This window comes from Cervus elaphus, chromosome 15, assembly GCF_910594005.1.
Source record: "Cervus elaphus chromosome 15, mCerEla1.1, whole genome shotgun sequence".
NCBI lineage: Eukaryota > Metazoa > Chordata > Mammalia > Artiodactyla > Cervidae > Cervus > Cervus elaphus.
In genome coordinates this window covers 52,176,234-52,200,419 of record NC_057829.1, presented here as the reverse complement: position 1 = coordinate 52,200,419, position 24,186 = coordinate 52,176,234, and the positions used below count along the sequence as shown (strand labels likewise).

At 41.0% G+C, this 24,186-nt stretch overlaps 1 protein-coding gene, 1 non-coding gene and 1 pseudogene across 2 annotated transcripts in view; all 3 read left to right on the top strand.

Annotated features, from left to right (window-relative positions):
* Positions 1 to 2,394: 2,394 nt before the first annotated feature.
* The window catches only part of LOC122709331 (putative neutral ceramidase C), a 100,341-nt gene continuing 78,549 nt past the window's right edge, over positions 2,395 to 24,186 (top strand). The window contains exon 1 of the mRNA XM_043926618.1: positions 2,395 to 2,502. The gene's annotated coding sequence lies outside the window, so the exon portion shown is untranslated. The remainder of the gene's footprint in view (positions 2,503 to 24,186) is intronic.
* Positions 4,827 to 4,930, top strand: LOC122709716. The gene has a single exon (XR_006345688.1). It is a non-coding gene; the product is annotated as a U6 spliceosomal RNA (small nuclear RNA).
* Positions 19,816 to 21,017, top strand: LOC122709333 (annotated as a pseudogene).

The following is a 24,186-nucleotide window of genomic DNA, read 5'->3' as shown; positions in this document are numbered from 1 at the left end:
GAGTTTGAATACCTGGTTAATGGGTCTAGTCTTTGTTCTGTAGACAAGTGGTCTTTAAACTGTTTTGCTTACATATCTCTCAAGGAATTTAGAAACATGCATTTTTAAGTTGGCATCCAATTTTTTCCCTTATATTTAAAAACACAGGCATTCCTCAGAGACATTGTGGGTTCAGTTTTAGGCCTCTTCAATAAAGCAAATACTGCAATATGCAGAGCCACATGAAATCTTTGGTTTCCTAGTGCACATAAAGTTCATGTTTATATAATACTGTAGTCTATTAACTGTGCAACATTATGTCTAAAATAACAATATGTATACCTTGATTAAAAGTAATTTATTGCTAAAAATTGCTAACCATCATCTGAACCTATAGAAAGTTGTGATCTTTTTGCAATAGTAACTTCAAAGACAACTCACTGATCACAAATCACCATGACAACTGATCATAACGAAAAAGTTTGAAATGTCGTGAGAATGACCAAAATGTGACACTGAGACAGTAAGTGAGCAAATGCTGTTGGAAAAAACGACTCCTTTAGACTTTCTCTTTTCACGGTCAATACAAATCTTCCATTTATGAAAACTGCAACATCTGCAAAGCACAATATAGTGAAGCAATAAAATGAAGTATGCCTGTCATTATGAAGGTTAGCAGCTCTCTCTATATGATCATTCAGGCTGATATAGGTTTTTCCCTTTCTTCTTTCCATAACCTCCAAGGTCACTAGCAGTATCTCCCTCCAAATCATTGCCTGGAGCCTGGAAGATCACACACAGGGAAAATTTTATAGGTAAAAAAATGGAATTGGTACATATCACTTCTGCTCACTTTCCATTGGTCAGACCTCCAGTTGCATGGTTATTCCTTATGGCAGGGAAGGTGAAGAAGAGAGGAACACAGATTCTGTAACAAAAACTGCTGAGTTCTTGCTACAGAACATAGGTTAAGCATTTGGCTCATTGGCTGGCAGACAGTAAGCATTTAACATAGTAGCTGCTCCTATTGCTACAATATCACCATTATTACACATTCAGTTTACAAGCTGTGTTCTATGCACAGATGGATTTGCACTACCTTTGCTGGAGCTTACAGGCCCCCAAGGTAGATGCAACTTTAGGCAAAGGAGGACCTAGAGCTTTGGAGCCCAATTAGTAGCTGATAAACCCAAGCTGGCAACTCTGCAACTACAGTCAAAGGGGAAGAAGAGGGAACTGTTGCACTAAGTCCCCACACAATTGCATGTCTATTTCCTGCCTGCCTGCAATGATTCATTTCCAAACAAATGCCCCTTCCTGTACACTCCTCCCTCCTCAACTTCCTCTCCATGTGAATCCTAGGCTAGACTCAGCTACAGCCTGAAGAAAAACAAGGACTTGACCTGGGCTGGGAGGAAGTTTTTGCCCCGGCAGCTGCTAACCCACCAATAACTGGAAAAGCAGTACGGGTTTTCTTTAGGAATTCTAACCTTCTGTCTCTGCCTTCTGTGTGTGACCTGGGTGGAATGAAATGGACTTCAAAGACTTAATCAAACATTAGAAATCTTTGCTTTGCTTCTTTTCCCTGCCTTCGATACCTGCTGATCTGGGCCCCAAGGGGTTAGAAGAATGAACAACATTTTCACTAGGGATCCTAGTAACCATGTGATGAAAAAAAAGACACTTGTGGGAAACTGCTGTTTGGTTTAGCCTGGGAATGACATCAGGGAAAATGTAAACACTGTCGTAGTAGATGTTTCTCCAAACTACCAAGGTGACTATGTGTAATCAAGTTTCTCTGGCCACAAGCTTTCTAGAAAAGAGGGAACATCTCCTTGCCCAAAGTGTTGGTTGCTCAGTCATGTCCGACTCTTTGCAGCCCCATGGACTCTAGATCACCAGGCTTTCCTGTCCATAGGATTTTCCAGGCAAGAATAGTGGAGTGGGTTGCCATTCCCTTCTCCAGGGGATCTTCCCGACCCAGGGATCGAACCCTAGGTCTCCAGCATTGCAGGTGGATGCTTTACCATCTGAGCCACCATGGAAGCCAAGCTGAAATCACGCATCTAACAAGGTCCTAACTTACATCTCTATGCTGATCTGTCCTGCAAAGTCTCCTCTAAGTGGTGTGTAGTGGGTGTGGTGGGGGGAAAATTTAGTATTTCCCAAATCAACTGGAAGGAGCAGTTCAGTGTGAGATAATGAATGATCCTTCCCGGACTATGCAGGATGCAAAAAGATGAGATGAGCTCCGGGTGTGACCTTTTTCAAGGATGGTGCAGGACTTCAGCCCATGAGCAGGCTCAGCTGGGGTGCGTCCTGCCCCGTGCGTGAGTCAGCATGTAAGTAGTTAAGTTGGTTGGCGAGCCTTGGCTTGCTGGGGTAGAGCATTCAGCCTCCAAGCATTAGCCTGCAGCCTGACTCAGAAGAGCAGGGGCCGGGGATTCAGAAGCATTCTGGCATTCAGGCTTGAGGGAGCAGTGACACGCGGTTCTGAACAGGCAGCTGCCGCAGTGGGTCTAGGTACGTACGTAGCTTTGCTTTGATTGATAGTGTTTTGTTTTCTCCCGTGAGAACAAAGCAGTGGTTGTTCATGTTTGCAAACAAGAACCCTTCACACTGAAAAGGAACAGCTGTTTATTAGCTGCTGTTTATAATGAAATAATAGAGGGACAAGGAAATAGATTCTTAATACTCATTATGTTTCTGATTGCAGTGGCCAAGTTTCTTTAATTTTTATCTGAATTCTGGTGCTGTGTGGTCAGGTCATTTGAATGTCACGGTAATAGTAGGATTGAAAAGGTATCATTTTGGCTATTCTTTCTGTGAATGATCATATCTACATTCAGAGATATGGATTGAGCTGGCAGAATTATTTGCTGAATGGATGAAGCCAAGTGTCAGAAATCCACTTTCCTACCTCATTTTGGAAAGCGAGGTTCATATTCTTAAGATTAAAACACAAACTTCTCCAAATTTACCAAATGCCTGAGTGAGAGCAGTCGCATTTGAATGTGGTCTTTATCTTTCTTACAGCTTGGCTTTCATCTCAGGTGTGTGTAGCATGACCTGAAATAATCTTTAGAATCTCAGTTCTTTTTTTAAATGAATCCCCTCATCTGAATCTCCTGGGCTTTCCCAACACTTTTAGTGACTTTCTCTATTCTATTGATTTTAGAACAACTCAGGTTTAGAATGGACTAGAACTACTCCAAAAACTTGGATTGGATGGAATTTCCAAGGATACAGGGACTTAAGTTTGTCTGCATCTCATTGCATCTCCATTCTCTCTGCAGCAACATCTATCAACTGACACTGATGACCTTTTTACCAATTAGTACCTGCAAGATTTAAAATGGCAGCAGAGGGGGTTACTTCTTGTTGAGTTTATTGTTTAGTCACTAAGTCATGTCTGACTCTTTTGAAAGCCATGGACTGTAGCCCACTAGGCTCCTCTGTCCGTGGGATTTCCCAGGCAAGAATACTGGAGTGGTTTGCTATTTCCTTCTCCAGGGGATCTTCCTGACCCAGAGATTGAACCTGCTTTGGCAGGAGGATTCTTTACCACTGAGCCTCCAGGAAAGCCCTTGTCAGGCTCAAACCCTACTTAACAAGTTCCTGCTTCTCAGCATAGTGATCAAAACTGGTCGTTTATCATCCTGGAATTGCCTAGAATGTTTCCTCCCCAGTGCCCACTGGAGTGGGTAGCCTTTCCCTTCTCCAGGGGATCTTCCCAACCCAGGGATCAAACCCAGGTCTCCCACATTGCAGGTGGAGTCTTTACCAACTGAGCGATGAGGGAAGCCCCCAAGTGCCCACAGCTTCTCATATATTCACATGAATTTCCAGCCCATGGGAGACTCCTTTTGGTAAACAAGTTTTTCTTTGAAAAATGCAAACAATACTTTAAGATTTAGGTAGGCTGTCTCAGTCCTTAATACCGTCATACAAATCAGTTTAGTGCCCCTTTAAAATCTCTTCCTGAAGTAAAGGCAGTTTTCCAGAATGAAGAAAAGGTGATGAGAATCAGGAATTTGAAGAGGGTTAGAGAGAGAAATCTAGATGGGTACTGCAGTAGTGGCCAGGGGGCCGGTTTGAGAATCCTGAGTCATGAAAGAGGGAAATTCGGGATGTGAGAGCAGGGTCTAGACGGCATCGTTCATAACGGTGCAGGTGAAGGTACCTGAAGATTTCAGGGGCTGCTGGGCATAGTTAGCATTGAAGGGGATTAACTCCCAGATTCTCAACTTCCATTTGAACTGCTTTCCAAGAACTTTTTTGCTGGAGGATCCATATGAGTTCTGCTTCGGAAAGTAAAGACAAACTTCTACTCATCTGGAGCCTCACTCTGGGCATACAGTCTCACTCTGGTTTCAAGACATATAGAAATCTCCTGGGCATCACCCCAGAGATGATTTCAGAGCACATTGTTCCAGAGAGGGAGCCTGGTAAGCACAAAGCAAGCAGAAACAGACCACATCTTGTTTCTCTAGGTTTCAAACTCGTGCCAAGTACTGTGTCTTGTCTCTCTCAGAGTTTCAATGAAAGAGTGAGAAGGTTATCACATAGATAAAGTGTATGTATGAATATGTCTATTGAAATAGAAACTGAAGTCTGATAGTTTCTAATAGTAATTCCGGTTTGGCAGCCCAATTTGATAAAAATGGGTTTGACTAAGGTCTGTGGATATTTTTTTTGTAAATCTAACATACAGATTCTTCTGCTTAAGGTTTTGGCCAAAATAAATTTGAAATGTGTGTACAGTATACAGAAATTTAGAAAATACAATCTTTCCAAGTATTTCAGCATGTAAGAGCTTTAGATGTCCACTTCTGAAACACACGAGAGTGTTTGCTTTAGCAACACATATACTAAAATTGGAATAATACAGAGATTAACATGGTCCCTGCACAAGGATGATACTTAAATTTGTGAAGCACTCCATAGTTTTATTTATTTTCAAGGAAGCAATGGAGAAACAGACATAGAGAACAGACTTATGGTCATGGGGAGAGGGGGGGAGAGGGTGAGATATATGGAGAGAGTAACATGGAAACTTACATTGCCATATGTAAAACAGATAGCCAACGGGAATTTGCTTTGTGTCTCAGGGAACTCAACAGGACCCTGTATCAACCTAGAGGGGTGGGATAAGGAGGGGGTTAAAGAGGGAAGGGACATGTGTATACCTATAGCTGATTCATGTCGAGGTTTGACAGAAAACAACAAAATTCTGTAAAGCAATTATCCTTCAATTAAAATATAAATTAATTTAAAAAAACACACAAGGAAGTAGAAAATTCTTTTAGGGGTTTCAGGAGCCAGAGCTTGCGAGGACCACTGGTCTGTATTATCCTTGAGGTGTGATATGCCTGCCTGAGAGCAAGTGCCTCTGCCCTCAGAGAGCCCCAGAGTCTACTCCTTGTTTTGTGCCTCCCGCATCTTTACTTCCACCCCCCACCCCAGCTTCAGGATCCTGCCATTTCCATCACTCAGCCCCCATATCACTTCCTCTATGAACTAGCTGATTGATTGATTTTGTATTTAGTAGTTGCCTGGTGATTTGAAGATAGAGTGTGAGTGGTAGAGCAAAATTTTCATCAGGTGAGGGTTGAAGAAGAGGAGGGTTTATAGGGCATGTTATTGATCACCTCTCCTGTGTCAGGGCGATGTGATGGCTGCAACTGGAATCCAAAGATGTGAATTCACATCCTGTATCTGCAGCTTACTAGCTCTTTGAACTTCCCTGAACCTCGATTTCATCATTTGTAAACTTAGGGTTCTGTGTGTGAAACTCTAGGATGGTACAAGTGATACAGGGAGGAACAGAATGGGACTCGAACACCAAATTGACATATGTTCATTAAATAGTAAGTTCCAGAATAGAAGAGTGTATCAAGTTTAAGAGGAAGAAATAAATTAAGCCCTTGACTCCATCTGTGGGATCACTGCTGGGATAATTAATGGCTTTTCAGCACTCTGCAGTTTTCACAGCAGTATCATACATTTCCTCCGTGTATGGCTACCACATCCTGGGAAGTAGGTTCTCGGCAGGAAGATGAGGAAAGGAATGCCCCCCACCCAGTCATCTCTGCCAAAAGGAAACAGTTGTACTATGATGGGATACCAGGAGACTGAGCCTCATTGGTTAAAGCAGAGATGTCAAGAGCCAGCTCCAAGATCAGTTCAGTCGCTCAGTCGTGTCTGACTCTTTGCGACCCCATGGACTGCAGCATGCCAGGCCTCCCTGTCCATTACCAACTCCCGGAGTTTACCCAAACTCAGGTCCATTGAGTCGGTGATACCATCCAACCATCTCATCCTCTGTCGTCCCCTTCTCCTCCTTCCCTCAATCTTTCCCAGCATCAGGGTCTTTACAAATGAGTCAGTTCTTCGCATCAGGTGGCTAAAGTATTGGAGTTTTGGCTTCAACATCAGTCCTTCCAATGAACACTCAGGACTGATGTCCTTTAGGATGAACTGGTTGGATCTCCCTACAGTCCAAGGGACTCTCAAGAGTCTCCTCCAACACCACAGTTCAAAAGCATCAATTCTTTGGCTCTCAGCTTTCTTTATAGTCCAACTCTCACATCCATACATGACCACTGGAAAAACCTTGCCTTGACTAGCTGGACCTTTGTTGGCAAAGTGATGTCTCTGCTTTTTAATATGCTGTCTAGGTTGGTCATAACTTTCCTTCCAAGGAGTAAGCATCTTTTAATTTCATGGCTGCAATCACCATCTGCAGTGATTTTGGAGCCCCCAAAAATAAAGTCAGCCACTGTTTCCACTATTTCCCCATCTATTTCCCATGAAGTGATGGGACCAGATGCCATGATCTTAGTTTTCTGAATGCTGAGCTTTAAGCCAACTTTTTCACTCTCCTCTTTCACTTTCATCAAGAGGGTCTTTAGTTCTTCTTCGCTTTCTGCCATAAGGGTGGTGTCATCTGAATATCTGAGGTTATTGATATTTCTCCTAGCAATCTTATTTCCAGCTTGTGCTTGCTCCAGTCCAGCACTTCTCATGATGTCCTCTGCATATAAGTTAAATAAGCAGGGTGACAATATACAGCCTTGATGTACTGCTTTCCCTATTTGGAACCAGTCTGTTGTTCCATGTCCAGTTTTAACCATTGCTTCCTGACCTGCATACAGGTTTATCAAGAGGCAGGTCATGTGGTCTGGTATTCCCATCTCTTTCAGAATTTTCCACAGTTTATTGTGATCCACACAGTCAAAGGCTTTGGCGTAGTCAATAAAGCAGAAATAGATGTTTTTCGGGAGCTCTTTTGCTTTTTCGGTGATCCAATGGATGTTGGCAATTTGATCTCTGGTTCCTCTGCCTTTTCTAAAACCAGCTTGAACATCTGGAATTTCATGATTCATGTATTGCTAAAGCCTGGCTTGGAGAATTTTGAGCATTACTTTACTAGTGTGTGAGATGAGTGCAATTGTGCGGTAGTTTGAGCATTCTTTGGGATTGCCTTTCTTTGGGATTGGGATGAAAACTGACCTTTTCCAGTCCTGTGGCTACTGCTGAGTTTTCCAAATTTGCTGCATATTGAGTGCAGCACTTTCACAGCATCATCTTTCAGGATTTGAAATAGTTCAACTGGAATTCCATTACCTCCACTAGCTTTGTTCATAGTGATGCTACCTAAGGCCCACTTGACTTCACATTCCACGATGTCTGGCTCTAGGTGAGTGTGAGCGATCACAGCATCGTGATTATCTGGGTCATTAAAATTTTTTTGTACAGTTCTTCTGTGTATTCTTGCCACCTCTTATTAATATCTTCTGCTTCTGTCAGGTCCATACCATTTCTGTCCTTTGTTGAGCCCATCTTTGCATGGAATGTTCCCTTGGTGTCTCTAATTTTCCTGAAGAGATCTCAAGTCTTTCCCATTCTGTTGTTTTCCTCTGTTTCTTTGCATTGATTGCTGAGGAAGGCTTTCTTATCTCTCCTGGCTATTCTTTGGAACTCTGCATTCAAATGGAAATATCTTTCCTTTTCTCCTTTGCTTTTTGCTTCTCTTCTTTTCACAGCTATTTGTAAGGCCTCCTCAGACGGCCATTTTGCTTTTTTGCATTTCTTTTCCATGGGGATGGTCTTGATCCCTGTCTCCTGTACAATGTCACAAACCTCTGTCCAAAGTTCATCAGGCATTCTGTCTATCAGATCTAGTCCCTTAAATCTACTTTGGGATAAGGGATTTGATTTAGGTCATATCTGAATGGTCTAGTGGTTTCCCCCACTTTCTTCAGTTTAAGTCATTTGGCAATAAGGAGTTCATGACCTGAGCCACAGTCAGCTCCCGGTCTTGTTTTTGCTGACTGTATAGAGCTTCTCCATCTTTGGCTGCAAAGAATAGAATCAATCTGATTTCAATGTTGACCATCTGGTGATGTCCATGTGTAGAGTCTTCTTTTGTGTTGTTGGAAGAGGATGTTTGCTATGACCAGTGTGTTATCTTGGCAGAACTCTATTAGCCTTGGCCCTGCTTCATTCTGTACTCCAAGGCCAAATTTGCCTGTTACTCCAGGTGTTTCTTGACTTCCTACTTTTGCATTCCAGTCCCCTATAATGAAAAGGACATCTTTTGGGGTGTTAGTTCTAGAAGGTCTTGTAGGTCTTCATAGAACCATTCACAACTTCAGCTTCTTCAGCATTACTGTTCAGGGCATAGACCTGGATTACTGTGATATTGAATGGTTTGCCTTGGAAATGAACAGAGATCATTCTGTTGTTTTTGAGATTGCATCCAAGTACTGCATTTTGGACTGTTTTGTTGACTATGATGACTACTCCATTTCTTCTGAGGGATTCCTGCCCACAGTAGTAGATATAATGGTCATCTGAATTAAATTCACCCATTCCAGTCCATCTTAGTTTGTTGATTCCTAGAATGTTGATGTTCACTCTGGCCATCTCCTGTTTGACCACTTCCAATTTGCCTTGATTCATGGACCTAACATTCCAGGTTCCTATGCAATATTGCTCTTTACAGCATCGAACCTTCCTTCTATCATGAGTCCCATCCACAACTGGGTGTGTTTTTTTGCCTTGGCTCTATCCCTTCATTCTTTCTGGAGTTATTTCTCCACTGATCTCCAGTAGCATATTGGGCACCTACTGATTTGGGGAGTTCATCTTTCAGTGTCCTATCTTTTTGCCTTTTCATACTGTTCATGGGTTCTCAAGGCAAGGATACTGAAGTGGTTTAACATTCCCTTCTCCAGTGGACCACATTCTGTCAGACGTTTCCACCATGACCCGTCCATCTTGGGTGGCCCCACATGACATGGCTTAGTTTCATTGAGTTAGACAAAGTTGTGGTCCATGTGATCAGATTGGCTAGCTGTCTGTGGTTGTGGTTTCGGTCTGTCTGCCCTCTGATGCCCTCTCTCAGTGCCTACTATCTTACTTGGGTTTCTCTTACCTTGGATGTGGGGTATCCCTTCACAGCTGCTCCAGCAAAGCGCAGCTACTGCTCCTTACCTTGGAAGTTGGGTAGCTCCTCTTGGCCACCGCCCCGACCTTGGACATGGGCTAGCTCCTCTCTGCCGCTCCTGCGCCATTGCAGACACTGCCCCTTCCAAATAGGCACCTTTCCAAAGCCCTTCTGCAGTGAGTTCTTTGCTAGTCTCTCCATTTCCCCATCAGAGAAGGAGGTGCCTGGTTCTCTGCTAAGAGCCAAGGCTAAGTCAACAATGGGTGAGAAAAATGGAGACCATGTCAAATATCAAATGCAAATACCCTGTTGAGAGGAATGGGAAGAACTAAGCTTACATGGACCATCTCTCAGGGCAGGCATCAGGGAAGGAGGAGTATCCCTGAAAAAATGGTCTTAGAAATTTTGGTATGGCCAGTTTTCCATTCCCAGGATCAAGACTCCAAATAAGGAGGACAACTACCCCATGTCACTGGACATGAATGTGTGAGGTCACCCTAAAGAGATGGATCTGTGCTCCCTGCGGTACAGGGTGCTTCTGGCTGTGACTCTCAGCTAATTTCCCACTCAGATGAGGGAATTTTCCCCAAACTTTTCCAAAGGTGTCCCCCAGGACAGCAGTGTTATCTGAGACTATACATGAGAAATGCCTCATTGGTGGCTTAAGAGGTGGTTTGTGTAGTGACAATGATGTATTGAAGAAAAAGTTGATTTTTGCTGACTGGAGCAAATTGTGCATAGATCTTCCTTTGGTTGCTTGAAATCAGCCATGGTAGGAGTAGTTTTTGTGTTGTGTGCTTTTTTAAAAAATTGAAGTATAGTTGATTTACAATGTGTTAGTTTCAGGTGTATAGCACAGTGATTCAGTTACACACACACACACACATTCTTCAGACTCTTTTTCCTCGTAGGTTATTAGTTTCCTATGTTATGCAGTAAATCCTTATTGGTTACCTATATTATATTATATTGTAGAGTGTATATATTAATCCCAAACTCCCAATTTATCCCCTGCCCTTTCTGCTTTGGTAACCAAAAATTTGTTCTGTGTCTGAATCTCATTCTGTTTTGAAAATAAGTTTATTTGTTTTTTAGATTTCACATATAAGCAACATCATGTGGTATTTATCGTTCTCATGTCTGGCTTACTTCACTTAGCATGATAATATTTAGGTCCATCCATGTTGCTACAAATGGCATTATTTCATTCTGTTTTATGGATGAATAATTGTCTGCCTAAATTCCTATATAGGAAAGACACCTCACAGGAGGTTAACTCTCTGACTAGTGTTTCCTTATGTCTTCTCAGAGTGGGGAGGCCTCTGAGAATTCCCTTTACAGAAGGCATTAATTCATTCACAGGTCTTAAAGTTCCTCCTCTACTCATGCCAAGTCAAGGGAAATTTTTGTTGTGGAAGATAGGAGATCTCCTCATGGGTTAGACTAAAGTATGAGAGGAATTGTTCATTAGTTCTTGGTAAAAGTTTCTATACCCAAAAAAGAGTAATTGTGAAGCAATCCTATTTAATAACTTTTAAGTGCACTTACCATGTGGTTCTCAATTAATCCTCACAGCAACCTTTAGAGATTATGACTATTTCTGTTTTACAGATGAGGGACTGGAAGCATAGAGAAGTAAGTGACTTCCTCTCGTTAGGGCAGTAGTGGGATTTGAACTTAAGAAATCGTGAGCCAAACCCGTATTCTAAACCACAGTTATTTATCTTCTCCATGCAAATTTGATGTGCATGCATGTTCAGTCATGTCCAACTCCTTGTGACCCCAAGGAAAGGGCTAAAACTCCAGCCTGTTTCCTCTGTATGTGAGACCCCACTTTTGTTGCATGAAAACCTATCTCAACCAGCAGCAGAACAGTAGATTTCATAATTTAATGGAGTCTCTCATGTATCTCATTAAGTGCGAACTTCAGACACAGAGCCAAGGTTGGAAGATGGAATGTGAAACATCAGGTTTCAGGTCCAGAGCAGAGGTTGGAAGATAGAACGTGAACATCAGGTTTCAGCTTACTCAGCTGTGGTCCATTAGGCAAAACAGAAGTCATTCCTCCCAGTGTTTCTTATGCAAAAGTAAAACAACACTCTTGTGCAACCATGTTTTCACCTTTCTTCCTTTTCTGGATTCTGCCAGAAATCTTGAACAAGGTTGTTATACTTTTAGGCGAAATTAAGTCTATTTCTCTCCCATATGCATTTTTTTTTCCAGTTTGCAAGAATCTTGGAAGAACTGCTATATCCATGAGATTTTTGTTTTGTGTTGTAGTCACAAACATTAACTTCAGGTTTCGCTCTAATGCTTTTAGACCTGCCTGAATAGCCAGTACTCAAATTGAATTCGTTTTAACAATTTGTTTTCCCACATCTCCTTGGGTTAGTGGCATCAAATTCTCTCAGTCTTAAAAAAATTAAAGTGATGTCTAGTTTCCCCCAGTCCTTCACCTCCCACATTGAAAAATTGTCAAATCCTGGTGACAAGCTTCACCAATCCTTCTCAAATGTATTCCTCTTTCCATGGTTCTGCTTACCTTGGTTCTGCTTCCCTCCCAAATGGGATTTCACCTTTCTTTTTAAATGGTTTTGTATCTCTAACCCCAGGTTCCAAAATGTTTTTTTAGCTTCCAAAATATTTTTCAGCATCCTTTTTTTTTCTTATTACCAACTCTTAAAAATTGAAGTATAATTCATTTATAATGTTGTCTTAATTTCTACTATACAGCAAAGTGATTTAGATAATATATACATTCTTTTTTAAAATATTTTTTCCATTATAGCTTATCATAGAATATTGAATATAGTTCTCTGTGCTATACAGTAGGACCTTGTTCATCCATTCTATACATAAAAGCTTACATCTCCTAACCCCAACCTCTCTTTACATCCCTTCCTTCTCTGACTAGTTTTATTGTTTTTCATTTTAATTTTTATTATTTTCTATGTCTGTGAGTGTATTTCAGAAAATAATTTTGAATCAAGGAAGCGATGGATTAAATCGGCGGTTACAACTTGTGGTTGACATGTGTTAAGTTTGTCACACATAGTGCTGACCTAAATAATGATAAAATATTTATTCAGAATTGTTTGCCTGCATTTGAAATCAAGAAATTAAGATAAACACTGATATCACTGGCTTTTTGGACATAAAGTTTATCATACTAAGTGAAGTCAGTGAAAGACAAATATCACATGATATCTCATATGTGGAATCTAAAAAAAATGATACAAATGAACTTATTAACGAAACAGAAACAAACTCACAGACATAGAAGACAAACTTATGATTACCTGAGGGGAAGAGAAGGGAGAGATAAATTAGAAGTTAGGGATTAACATACTCACTTCTATATATAAAATAGATAAACAACAAGGACCTGTTACAGCATAGTTTGCTATATACAATATCTTGTAATAAGCTATGATTAAAAAGAATCTGAGAAATATGTATATGTATGTATTTGCTTATGTATATGTATCATGGAATCACTTTGCCATACATCTGAAAGTAACACAACGTTATAGATCAATTTTACTTTACCTACTGACTTTTCATTAAAAAATGAGAAAATCTGTCAACACCAGGTTTTCATCCCCTTCAGTGAGCACCCACTTTCTGACTGAGACAGTCCTCACTGATCCCGTTTTCTCCTCAACACCCAGTGTTGCTATGATGCACCTATCTGGCAGATGTCTTTGAGTTTCAGTCAGCTAAAACACACCTCAATCCTTGGGAGAGTTTGCTGATAAACATGCCCACTTATTTACTTACACCTTCAATGTGCATATGATGTAGGCAGTCTCCTTCCTGGGCAAGATTTTAAGCATTGCTTAGCATCTCATTTTCTCCTCTACAAATTGGGTTTGTTTTTTCTCCCTGCAAAGACTTTTCAAGGATAATTTGGCTTATGACCTGCTTAAACTAGAGCAAGATGTTTTCTTTTGTTTCATAATTCAGTTTGATTATGGCAGGAATTGCGGTTTGGCTAGAGATGTCCTCTCCCAGCAGTGCTGGCAGGCCTGTCAGCAACATCATGCCAGTTTTCTGACTTTTTTTTCTCCCTTTAATGGTGCTGTTAAGGGCCTACATAAAACCTGCTCTTGGTGGCCTCTTTCAAGATATTCTGAGGTAGTTTTTCAGCAGTGTGAGGTGAGATTGGAAGCCCTTTTTCTTTTTTTTTTGTTGACTACTCATTCTATTTAAAAGGCTTATAGCTCAGTGGTTTGGTTTTTGAAAGAAACAGTTCCTCAGCCAATGCATAACTCCAGGTTTTAAAAAGAAACTCACTAAGGCTGATTGATGTTCAGCAAGAATGCATTGATGTAAACAGACCAGTTGTTTACCCTGGCATCTCTTTAAACTTGTCAGTGATCAGGCTGAACCTCAGTAATTAAATCTTTTGAATATACACACAATGGGAATTGACACACTGGAATAGAAAAAATACGAATTTTCCATCCTGTCTTTATCTGTGGACTCATTTTTTAGGCAATCGGTCGCACAACTTGGTCACATTGTGGTATCTGTCCTTTTAGGAAAACACCAATATCCTTATCAAATTCAGGATAACTTTGATCTCTTATGATGCATCCAAGGTTTAGCTCACCTGGGCATGAAGAGGCAGCTCAGTCTGTTTACTGATTAGAGAAATTAATAAGCAGGTAGAACCTGCTCTGTTCCATTAGACATGACTACACTAGTTGATGCCTCAATTTTTCTAAAAGTACCATATGATCTGATTATTGATGGGTTGGTTGGTTAGGAGCTTAACCAAGATGGAGTCAGGTGAGCACTGTCTGCCTCATGTTGCCAAGAAAAACAAACAAAAACTATTCTCAGTGGTGTTTTTCATTTGATGATGCCTAAGATTGGCTCTAGGTGAGTGATCACACCATTGTAATTATCTGAGTCGTTAAGATCTTTTTTGTGCAGTTCTTCTGTGTATTCTTGCGACCTCTTCTTAATATCTTCTGCTTCTGTTAGGTCCATACCATTTCTGTCCTTTATTGAACCCATCTTTGCATGAAATGTTCCCTTGGTATCTCTAATTTTCTTGACGAGATCTCTAGTCTTTCCCATTCTGTTGTTTTCCTCTGTTTCTTTGCATTGATTGCTGAGGAAGGCTTTCTTATCTCTCCTCGCTATTCTTTGGAACTCTGCATTCAAATGGAAATATCTTTCCTTTTCTCCTTTGCTTTTTGCTTCTCTTCACAGCTGTTTGTAAGGCCTCCTCAGACAACCATTTTGCCTTTTTGCATTTCTTTTCCATGGAGATGGTCTTGATCCCTATCTCCTATACAATGTCACAAATCTCTGTCTATAGTTCATCAGGCACTCTATCAGATCTAGTCCCTTAAATGTATTTCTCCCTTCCACTGTATATTCATAAAGGATTTGATTTAGGTCATACCTGAATGGTCTAGTGGTTTTCCCTACTTTCTTCAGTTTAAGTCTGAATTTGGCAATACGGAGTTCATGATCTGAGCCACAGTCAGCATGGTGTTGGAGAAGACTCTTGAGAGTCCCTTGCACTGCAAGGAGATCCAACCAGTCCATCCTAAAGGAGATCAGTCCTGGGTGTTCATTGGAAGGACTGATGCTGAAGCTGAAACTCCAATACTTTGGCCACCTCATGTGAAGAGTTGACTCATTGGAAAAGACCCTGATGCTGGGAGGGTTTGGGGGCAGGAGGAGAAGGGGATGACAGAGGATGAGATGGCTGGATGGCATCACCGACTCGATAGGCATGAGTTTGAGTAAACTCTGGGAGTTGGTGATGGACAGGGAGACCTGGCGTGCTGTGATTCATGGGGTCGCAAAGAGTCGGACACGATTGAGTGACTGAACTGAACTTAAGATTGGCTCAGTGGATAACAAATCCACCTGCAATACAGGAGACACAGGAGATGCTGGTTTGATCCCTGGCTCAGGAAGATCCCTTGGAGGAGGAGATGTAACCCATACCAGTATTCTTGCCTGGATAATACTATGGACAGAGAAGCCTGACAGGCTACAGTCCACGGGGCTGCAAAGAGTTGGACACAACTAAGCATGCAAGCATGTCCTTGTCCAAGAGTAGATTAGCAGGGTTGACACCATTTTTTTAACCTAGTTGAATTAGTTACTCAGTGTGACTTTTTCATACCCTGCATTCATCCTTTAAAAAAATTATCTTTGTATCACAAAAATAATACATGATCATTGCACAAAAATTAAATGTTTAAGTAAAATGCAGAAAATAAAAATTCTCCAAATCCCAACTTAATAAAACCTTGTAGCATTTGGAAATAGATTTGTTTGTTTTTGTCTCCATCTTCATTTTTGTTTTTTTTAATAACTTTAAAACATGGAGTTCTTTCTTTTAAACCCCAAACTTAAAAAAAAAAATCTTGGAGGAAAATGTTTTCAAATATGGTACACATTCTTCTGCTGACTTACAGACTGTTAAACAAAAAGGACTCAAGCTGTTTCTCTGATCACTGACTATTGTCATAGACTGAGTCATTTTTCGTTTGAGCCCTCTTTCAGCTATCACTTTTGCTACCTGTGTGCCTGCTTCTAGAAACAATCTGTGATTGGAAGACAAAGAATGGTTGATTAGAACTTTATGTAAATTAAAAATCATCAGGCCCTGCATGAGCTGAAGAGACTCTCCTATGGTATAAAATGCATGGATTTCCTTTCATAAGTTTCTGTGACCTGGGAGCCTTTTATATTTCTTCCCCATTTTAGCCATGTCTTAGAGTTGAGAGTACATGAAATATGATCTCTAAATCTGAGAAATTTTAATATATTTCAAAATGTAATGTTGAGCATCCTTTGATATACCCTTTCATCATTTGGATGTCTTTGGGGAAAAAACATCTATGTATTTCCCCTGCTTATTTTTAAATTGAATTGTTTGTTTTTTGTTGTTGAGTTGTATGAGTTCTTTATATTTTGGATATTAACTTCTTATCTAACATATGGTTTGCAAATATTTTCTCCTGTTCTGTAAGCTGTCTTCTCATTTTGTTGATTGTCTCATCTGCTGTTTGGAAGCTTTTCCATTTGCTGTAGTCCCACGTATTGATTTTTGTTTTTGTTGCTTGTGCTTTTTTTTTTTTGTCATATTGAAAAAAATTATTGCCAAGATCAATGATCTTCCCTATATTTCTTCTAGGAGTTTTATAGTTTCAGGTTTATGTGTAAACCTTTAATCTATTTTGAGTTAATTTGTGTGAGTATTGTGAGATAGGATTTCAATTTCAATTTTCTATATGTGGAAGTAAAACTATTTGATTCATGGCATTTATTGGACTGAAGGAGATTTTAAAAGAAGATTTATAATTTGGGTAAGGAGTCAGTGTCATTAGCTGATATTAATCAGGTGGCTGTATTAATCAAGATGGAGAGGGTCTTTGCCATGGTAAAATCTTTATTTGCTTAACACATAGGCATTTACTTCTTTATGCAAAGCACACTCCAGTCTGAGGACTCTGAGGTAGATTTCTTCCAAGTGGTGCCTCGGAGATCTTGTAACCTGGGGGATATGCAGTTACTGGGGTCACCACAGCAGGGAGATCATGGAGAACTCACACTTGCTCTCAAATGCCTCCACATTAATACTTCAATCCAGAGACGACACCTGTCAATGCCATCTCCAGTCCATTGACCAATGAAATGACTGCCAGAGGGCTGGAAAGTGTGAACTTCCTGTGTGTCTGCAGAGAAATGGAGAATCAGATATGGATGAGTATGAAGTCTCAATGACAGTGACTTTGGGCAAGTAACTTATCTATATGACATGGGGGTTAGACTAGATGATTTTAGAATCCTTACCTCTTCTCACAATTCCTGAGTCTAAATATTTGACCTCCTATTAGCCTTGGTTTTTTAAAAAATATTTCTTTATATATTTATTTGACTGTGTCGGGTGTTAATTGCGGCACTTGGGAACTTTTGTTTGGCCCATGGATTCTCTAGCTGTGGTGCATGGGCTTAGTTGCTCTGTGGCATGTGGGATCCTAGCTCCCCAACCAGGGATCGAACCCATATCCCCTGAATTGCAAAACAGATTCTCAACCGCTGAACCACCAGGGAAGACCCAGATCTGTGCTTTTGACTACTTTGTAGGAATTATTTGATTGTTACCTAAGGAGGTTGGTCTTCCCTGGTCACTCAATCGGTAAAGAATCTGCCTGCAGTGCAGGAGACCTGAGTTTGATCCCTGGGTTGGTAAAATCCCCTGGAGAAGGAAATGGCAAACTACACCAGTATCCTTGCCTAGAAAATCCCATGGACAGAGGAGCCTGGTGGGATGCAGTCGGGCACGACTGAGTGACTAACATTTTCACTTTCACTAAGGAGGTCGGATATGTTAATACTATTAATAGTAAAAGACTTTAATTGCATGGTGTAGCTGATGGTCAAGCTGGAGGGCTCTGAAGACAGATGATCTGATTTTGAATCCAGTTTCATCTCCTACTGGCAGTAGGACTCTTGGCTATAAGCTTATAACCATCCCAAATCGATGACAAACCCACAATGTTAAGTTCTCCTGCAGACATTTTATCACTCCAGGTAGAACACATGAGTAAGAACTTTTTCTTCTTTCCCCTGGGTCTTAAGTGGGTTATCCTTGGGGAAAAATCAGACAAATTGCAGCAAGAAAGAGCATGAGAATTGGTATGCATTTGCTCTATAGCATAGGGATGGCCTGCTTTCCTTCCCCTTTGCTTTTTGGCTGATCCAAGGCAGGGGTGGGGGTGGGGGGTGAGAGGAGGAATGGAATCCTCTGTGAATGGTTCAAGTACATTTGCCCCAGGCAGGGGGAGACAGTAGTTCTCACCAGGCAAGCTTCCTCCTCAGGCTGGTTCTGCTCAATACAAGAAAGACAGTGTACTTTAAAAAAAAAAAATTGATTATCTCTCTTTTTAAAAAATTATTTTTTTTAAAGTTATAAAGTTTTTTAAAAGTTATAAGCTTAGGTAGCCTCTGAGATAGCCAGACTCAAATGGTAGGGCCAATGAATTGAGAGGGTATCTGTCTGATACTCCCTCCACTGTGTGAGGTCAAGACCAAGCCTCAGTGTGAACCAGAAGCTGAGGAAGGGTTTTGATCCTGAGAGGCTGAGATTAGGGTAGGGAGGTCCCAGTGGAGGTAAGTGGATTCACCAAGAATCAAGGAGGTCAGCCTATGAAGTCAGAACCAGGCAGGAATCTCAAGCTTGCAGGAGTCAAAGGCAGGATTCGTTTTGGTTATGCTGGGTCTTCATGTTGGCTCATGGATTCTTTGTTGCTGTTTAGGTTTTCTCTAAAGGAGTGGAGGGCTGCTCTCTAGTTGCAGAGCATGGGTTCTAGAGGGCACAGGCTCAGTAGTTGTGGCACTTTTAGTTTCTGACCAGGGATCGAACCTATGTTCTCTGCATTGGCAGGGGATTCTTAACCCCTGGGTTTTGACAATGTGCTTTAGTGTCAAGCTCCCGTTGGCCCTAGAGAACATTGAGTCCCATTGGACTTTGATAAGCAAGTTGCTTTCTGTTTCTCTTGGTCCGTTTTCTTCCCCAAGTTTTATCAAAGGATTGTGTTGGGATTTTTCCTGGTGGTCCAGTGGTTAAGACTCTGCACTCCCAATGCAGGGGGCACAAGTTTAATCCCTAATTGGGAAACTAAGATCCCAGATGTGGTGAGGTGCAGCCAAAACCTCAAGAGCAACGAAAAGGACAGTGAGGTACTTTTCCCCACAAGTGCACAGTTCAGGTGGGAGATGCTATGCATCTGAGATTTATGTGGAAGGAAAAATTACATCAAAGATATTGTCCTTCATCCCTGAAACCATCATGATAAATGCAGCTGTAGCCCGCTTTCCTCCAATCAGCCTTCATAATCTTGTATGGCAAGCAGTTCAAATTTGTCACTGCCAAATGCAATAGATTCTTATGTGTGGTTTTGGAAAGGGACAAATCATCAGGAAAATTTCCAAATGCTCTGCCAAGTTATATAGCTCCACACTGTTTATCTAACAGTAGAGAAATAGGGAAGTTTGGCAATTCCAATTTTATCTAAATTTTAAAATCCTCTGGAAGTTTTGAAAATAGCAAAAAACTTCCTCCCCAAGGTTGAATATGTCAAACTCTAATAGGGAGATCTATAGAACCAAGCTTGAGGAACACACCAAGAAAACGACTGTGCTATAAGGTTTTAAAGGTACAGAACTTGCCACACTTGGGCATCCACATTCAATTTAATAACTCATTTGCATCATGTGGTAGAATTAACAAAGAACTTAAAAAAAAAATACCTGCTCTCCTCCTTCCTCCCTGCCTCCCTTTGCCAGTAGGACCCATCTCCCGCTGCCGCTGGGGCCCTGTGTCATTGCGTGCCGCGAGCACAATGCTCCCCAGAAAGGGAGGTGATGGAATTAAACCACCCCCAATCATTGGAAGATTTGGAACCTCCTTGAAAATTGGTATTGTTGGATTACCAAATGTTGGGAAATCTACCTTCTTCAATGTACTAACCAATAGTCAAGCTTCAGCAGAAAACTTCCCATTCTGCACTGTTGATCCAAATGAGAGCAGAGTATCTGTGCCTGATGAAAGATTTGGCTTTCTTTGCCAGTACCACAAACCAGCAAGCAAAATCCTGCTTTTCTAAATGTAGTGGATATTGCTGGCCTTGTAAAAAGAGCTCACAATGGGCAAGGCCTGGGAAATGCCTTTTTATCTCGTATTAGTGCCTGTGATGGAATCTTTCATTTAACACATGCTTTTGAAGATGATGATATCACACATGTTGAAGGAAGTGTAGATCCTGTTTGAGATATAGAAATAATACATGAAGAGCTTCAGCTTAAAGATGAGGAAATGATTGGGCCCATTATAGATAAATTAGAGAAAGTGGCTGTGAGAGGAGGAGATAAAAAACTAAAACCTGAATATGACATAATGTGCAAAGTCAAATCCTGGGTTATAGATCAAGAGAAACCTGTTCGATTCTATCATGATTGGAATGACAAAGAGATTGAAGTATTGAATAAACACTTATTTCTGACTTCAAAACCAATGGTCTACTTGGTTAATCTTTCCGAAAAAGACTACATTAGAAAGAAAAACAAATGGTTGATAAAAATGAAAGAGTGGGTACACAAGTATGACCCAGGTGCCTTGGTCATTCCTTTTACTGGGGCCTTGGAACTCAGGGTGCAAGAATTGAGTGCTGAGGAGAGACAGAAGTATCTGGAAGCGAACATGACACAAAGCGCTTTGCCAAAGATCATTAAGGCTGGGTTTGCAGCACTCCAACTAGAATACTTTTTCACTGTAGGCCCAGATGAAGTGCGTGCATGGACCATCAGGAAAGGGACAAAGGCTCCTCAAGCTGCAGGAAAGATTTACACAGATTTTGAAAAAGGACTCATTATGGCTGAAGTAATGAAATATGAAGATTTTAAAGAGGAAGGTTCTGAAAATGCAGTCAAGGCTGCTGGAAAGTACAGACAACAAGGCAGAAATTATATTGTTGAAGATAGAGATATTATCTTCTTCAAATTTAATACACCTCAGCAACCAAAGAAATAAATTTTAATTATTGCTCAGATAAAATGTACAACTTCCAAAAGGCATATACTTTTTCTTTTTAATTAAAATTTCTGAAAACTGAAAGGGGAGGTAAAGTTGGGGTGATGGGAATCTTCTACAAACAATTATTTTTATTTGTTTTAAAATTAAAATACTATGTACCTCCAATGAGATGCAAGTTCACTAAATGTGAACAGCTTTGCTTTTCACGTGATTAAGACCCTACTCCAAACTGTAGAAGCTTTCCAGGAACCATATTACTGTCATGATACTTCATTGATCTCCATCATATATGCCAAGACTGACACATTTGACAGTGAGGACAATGTGGCTTGCTCCTTTTTGAATCTACAGATAATGCATGTTTTACAGCACTTCAGATGTCTACACTCAATAACACATTTGACAAAACAAAACAAAACAAAAATACCTATATTAATCAGGTGATTTTTGTGTTAGTTTTTATTTTTCACACAAGGAAAATGAAACTTAGAAGGATAAAGATCACTGAGAAAAAAGCCTCAATCTTCAGATTCTGAATTACAATCTTTTCCATACCCCCAATGTTTCTGTTTATCTTTTGCCCTTGGTGTTGAAAGTAGGACTGGGGCAAATTTGTGAAGAGGAGCTCTGTAGACTTGGAATAGTTTGTCTACCCTTTGGTCTGAGAAAAGCAGGACTGTCAGTATTTCTGGGAACGTGTATGAATGCTAAGTTGCTTCTGACTAAGCTAAGTCATGTCTGACTCTTTTATGACCCCATGGACTGTAGCCTGCCAGGCTCCTGTGAGCATGGGATTTTCCAGGCAAGAATACCTAAGTGGGTTGCCATTTTCTTCTCTAGGGAATCTTCTCAACCCAGGGATCAAACCCACATCTCTTATGTCTCCTGCACTGGCAGCCAGGTTCTTTACCACTGGTGCCACCTGGGAAGCCTGGGAACATGCCTGGGAACATGGGTTTTGGAAATTCCTAGGGGAAGGAGAGCCACGGTGAGTCCTCTATCACATGCAGTCTTCCACCCAATATGGTCAGAGCTGGGACCTCCTTTATAGCAGGAACTTGGGCTCCCAACTGAAGGCAATAACATTCCTTAGTTGTATTTTCAGGTTTAACATATGACAGGTACCTAAGGAAATCAGTAAACATTCTCTCCAGTTTGGAACAGAAAGAACTCTGTTCTCTCTTCTATTCCTTGTAGTTTGAGGTAGAGATTTAGCTGCGACAAGTGAAAACATCAGTCAACTTATGATGGGACTGCTTTTGGGTTCAAAGGGATTTTTCAGCCCTTTGTAAAGCCCATAACGTGATAAGGTATCAGTATGTCAGCCCTGTGTACTTAAAATTATTTTCTTTGCCAGCATAATGAAAAGTTCATTGTGCCAAACTGCTCATCAATTTTAACTTTAAAAGTGTTCCCAGAGGTGGCTTGGCATACAGTGTCCAATGCACATATTCTCCATAGAGGTCCAATACTCATTCTTGTGAGATTTAGCTTGGATGAGTCCTTTACTGGAGATAACAGAGTCCCCTCCTGTTAGCTAAAGAAGAAAGGGCTTTATGAAGGGAGAGAGGTCACTTGCAGAGTCTTTGTGAAGGTTAAAGACAGAGAATTGAAACTGAGCTTCTAGGAACATCTTGCCTCCCCATCCCACTGCTCCCGCCACCACCAACTTAAACTGCAGAACTGATCTGGTTAGGGATGGGCTGTCTTGGTCATAGTTATGGAATAAGGATGCAGCTCAGAGTCATGCTGCCATGCCATAAACTAGTAAAACGGATGTCCCATGCCCTCTCTCCCCAAGTAGCTCAGTTCTGAATCCAGATCTCACAGGAGTGCCTCTGAAAGGCAAAACCTAAACTACATCTGGCATTTAAGGCAAATGAGGATCTAGCCTCTGCACACAGGTGGGCCTAGAAAGGGTGTGGAGTGAAGTTTGCCACAGTATCTGCTGCAGGGCTTTAAACTGCCTCTCTGCTGTCCTCCGGTATATTAAAGAGCACAGCTGACTTCCCCTCCACTGGTCCTCCCATCTGTCCTCTCTGTCTATTACCCATCCATTGATCTGAATTTTGCACTTTTGGTATTGTTTCCTTTTGAAAAAAAAAAAAAAACAACCTGATACTGAATGCATTTAAAAGATAAAGATTTCAAAAAATATATAATCGCAGCAGCATTATCTCACTAACATTCTAAATAATAATCCCTTAATATCACCAAATAGCTAGTCAGTTTTTTCCCAACTGTCTCATAATTTTGAAAAGCAGTTTGAATCAGTTTCTACGTAAACCACAATCTGGGTGTTATATGAAATAGTTCAGTTCAGTTCAGTCGCTCAGTCATGTCCAACTCTTTGCAACCCCATGAATCTCAGCATGCCAGGCCTCCCTGTCCATCACCAGCTCCCGGAGTTTACCCAAACTCATGTCCATTGAGTTGGTGATACCATCCAACCATCTCATCCTCTGTCGTCCCCTTTTCCTCCTGCCCTCAGTCTTTCCCAGCATCAGTGTCTTTTCAAATGAGTCAGCTCTTTGCATCAGGTGGCCAAAGTATTGGAGTTTCAGCTTCAATATCAGTCCTTCCAATGAACACCCAGGACTGATCTCCTTTAGGATGGACTGGTTGGATCTCCCTGCAGTCCAAGGGACTTTCAAGAGTCTTCTCCAACACCACAGTTCAAACGCATCAATTCTTCAGTGCTCAGCTTTCTTTATAGTCCAACTCTCATATCCATACATGACTACTGGAAAAACCAGAGCCTTGACTAGCTGGACCTTTGTTGGCAAAGTGATGTCTCTGCTTTTTAATATGCTGTCTAGGTAGGTAGCTCAGATGGTAAAGTGTCTGCCGACAATGTGGGAGAGCTGGGTTCGATCCCTGGTTGGAGAAGAACCCCTGGAGAAAGAAATGGCACCCCACTCCAGTATTCTTGCCTGGAAAATCCCATGGATGGAGAAACGTGGTAGGCTACAGCCCATGGGGTCACAAAGAATTGGACACAGGTGAGCGACTTCACTTTCACTTTCTAGGTTGGTCATAACTTTCCTTCTAAAAGTAAATTATTCTTCAATTATTCCAAGAATTAAAGAATGAAAAAGGATGTGACCATTAGCATGGAGCATATGAAATTAGCATGAAACCTTTTAAGGCCCCTACCCTGCAGGCATAAGTAAAATATTAA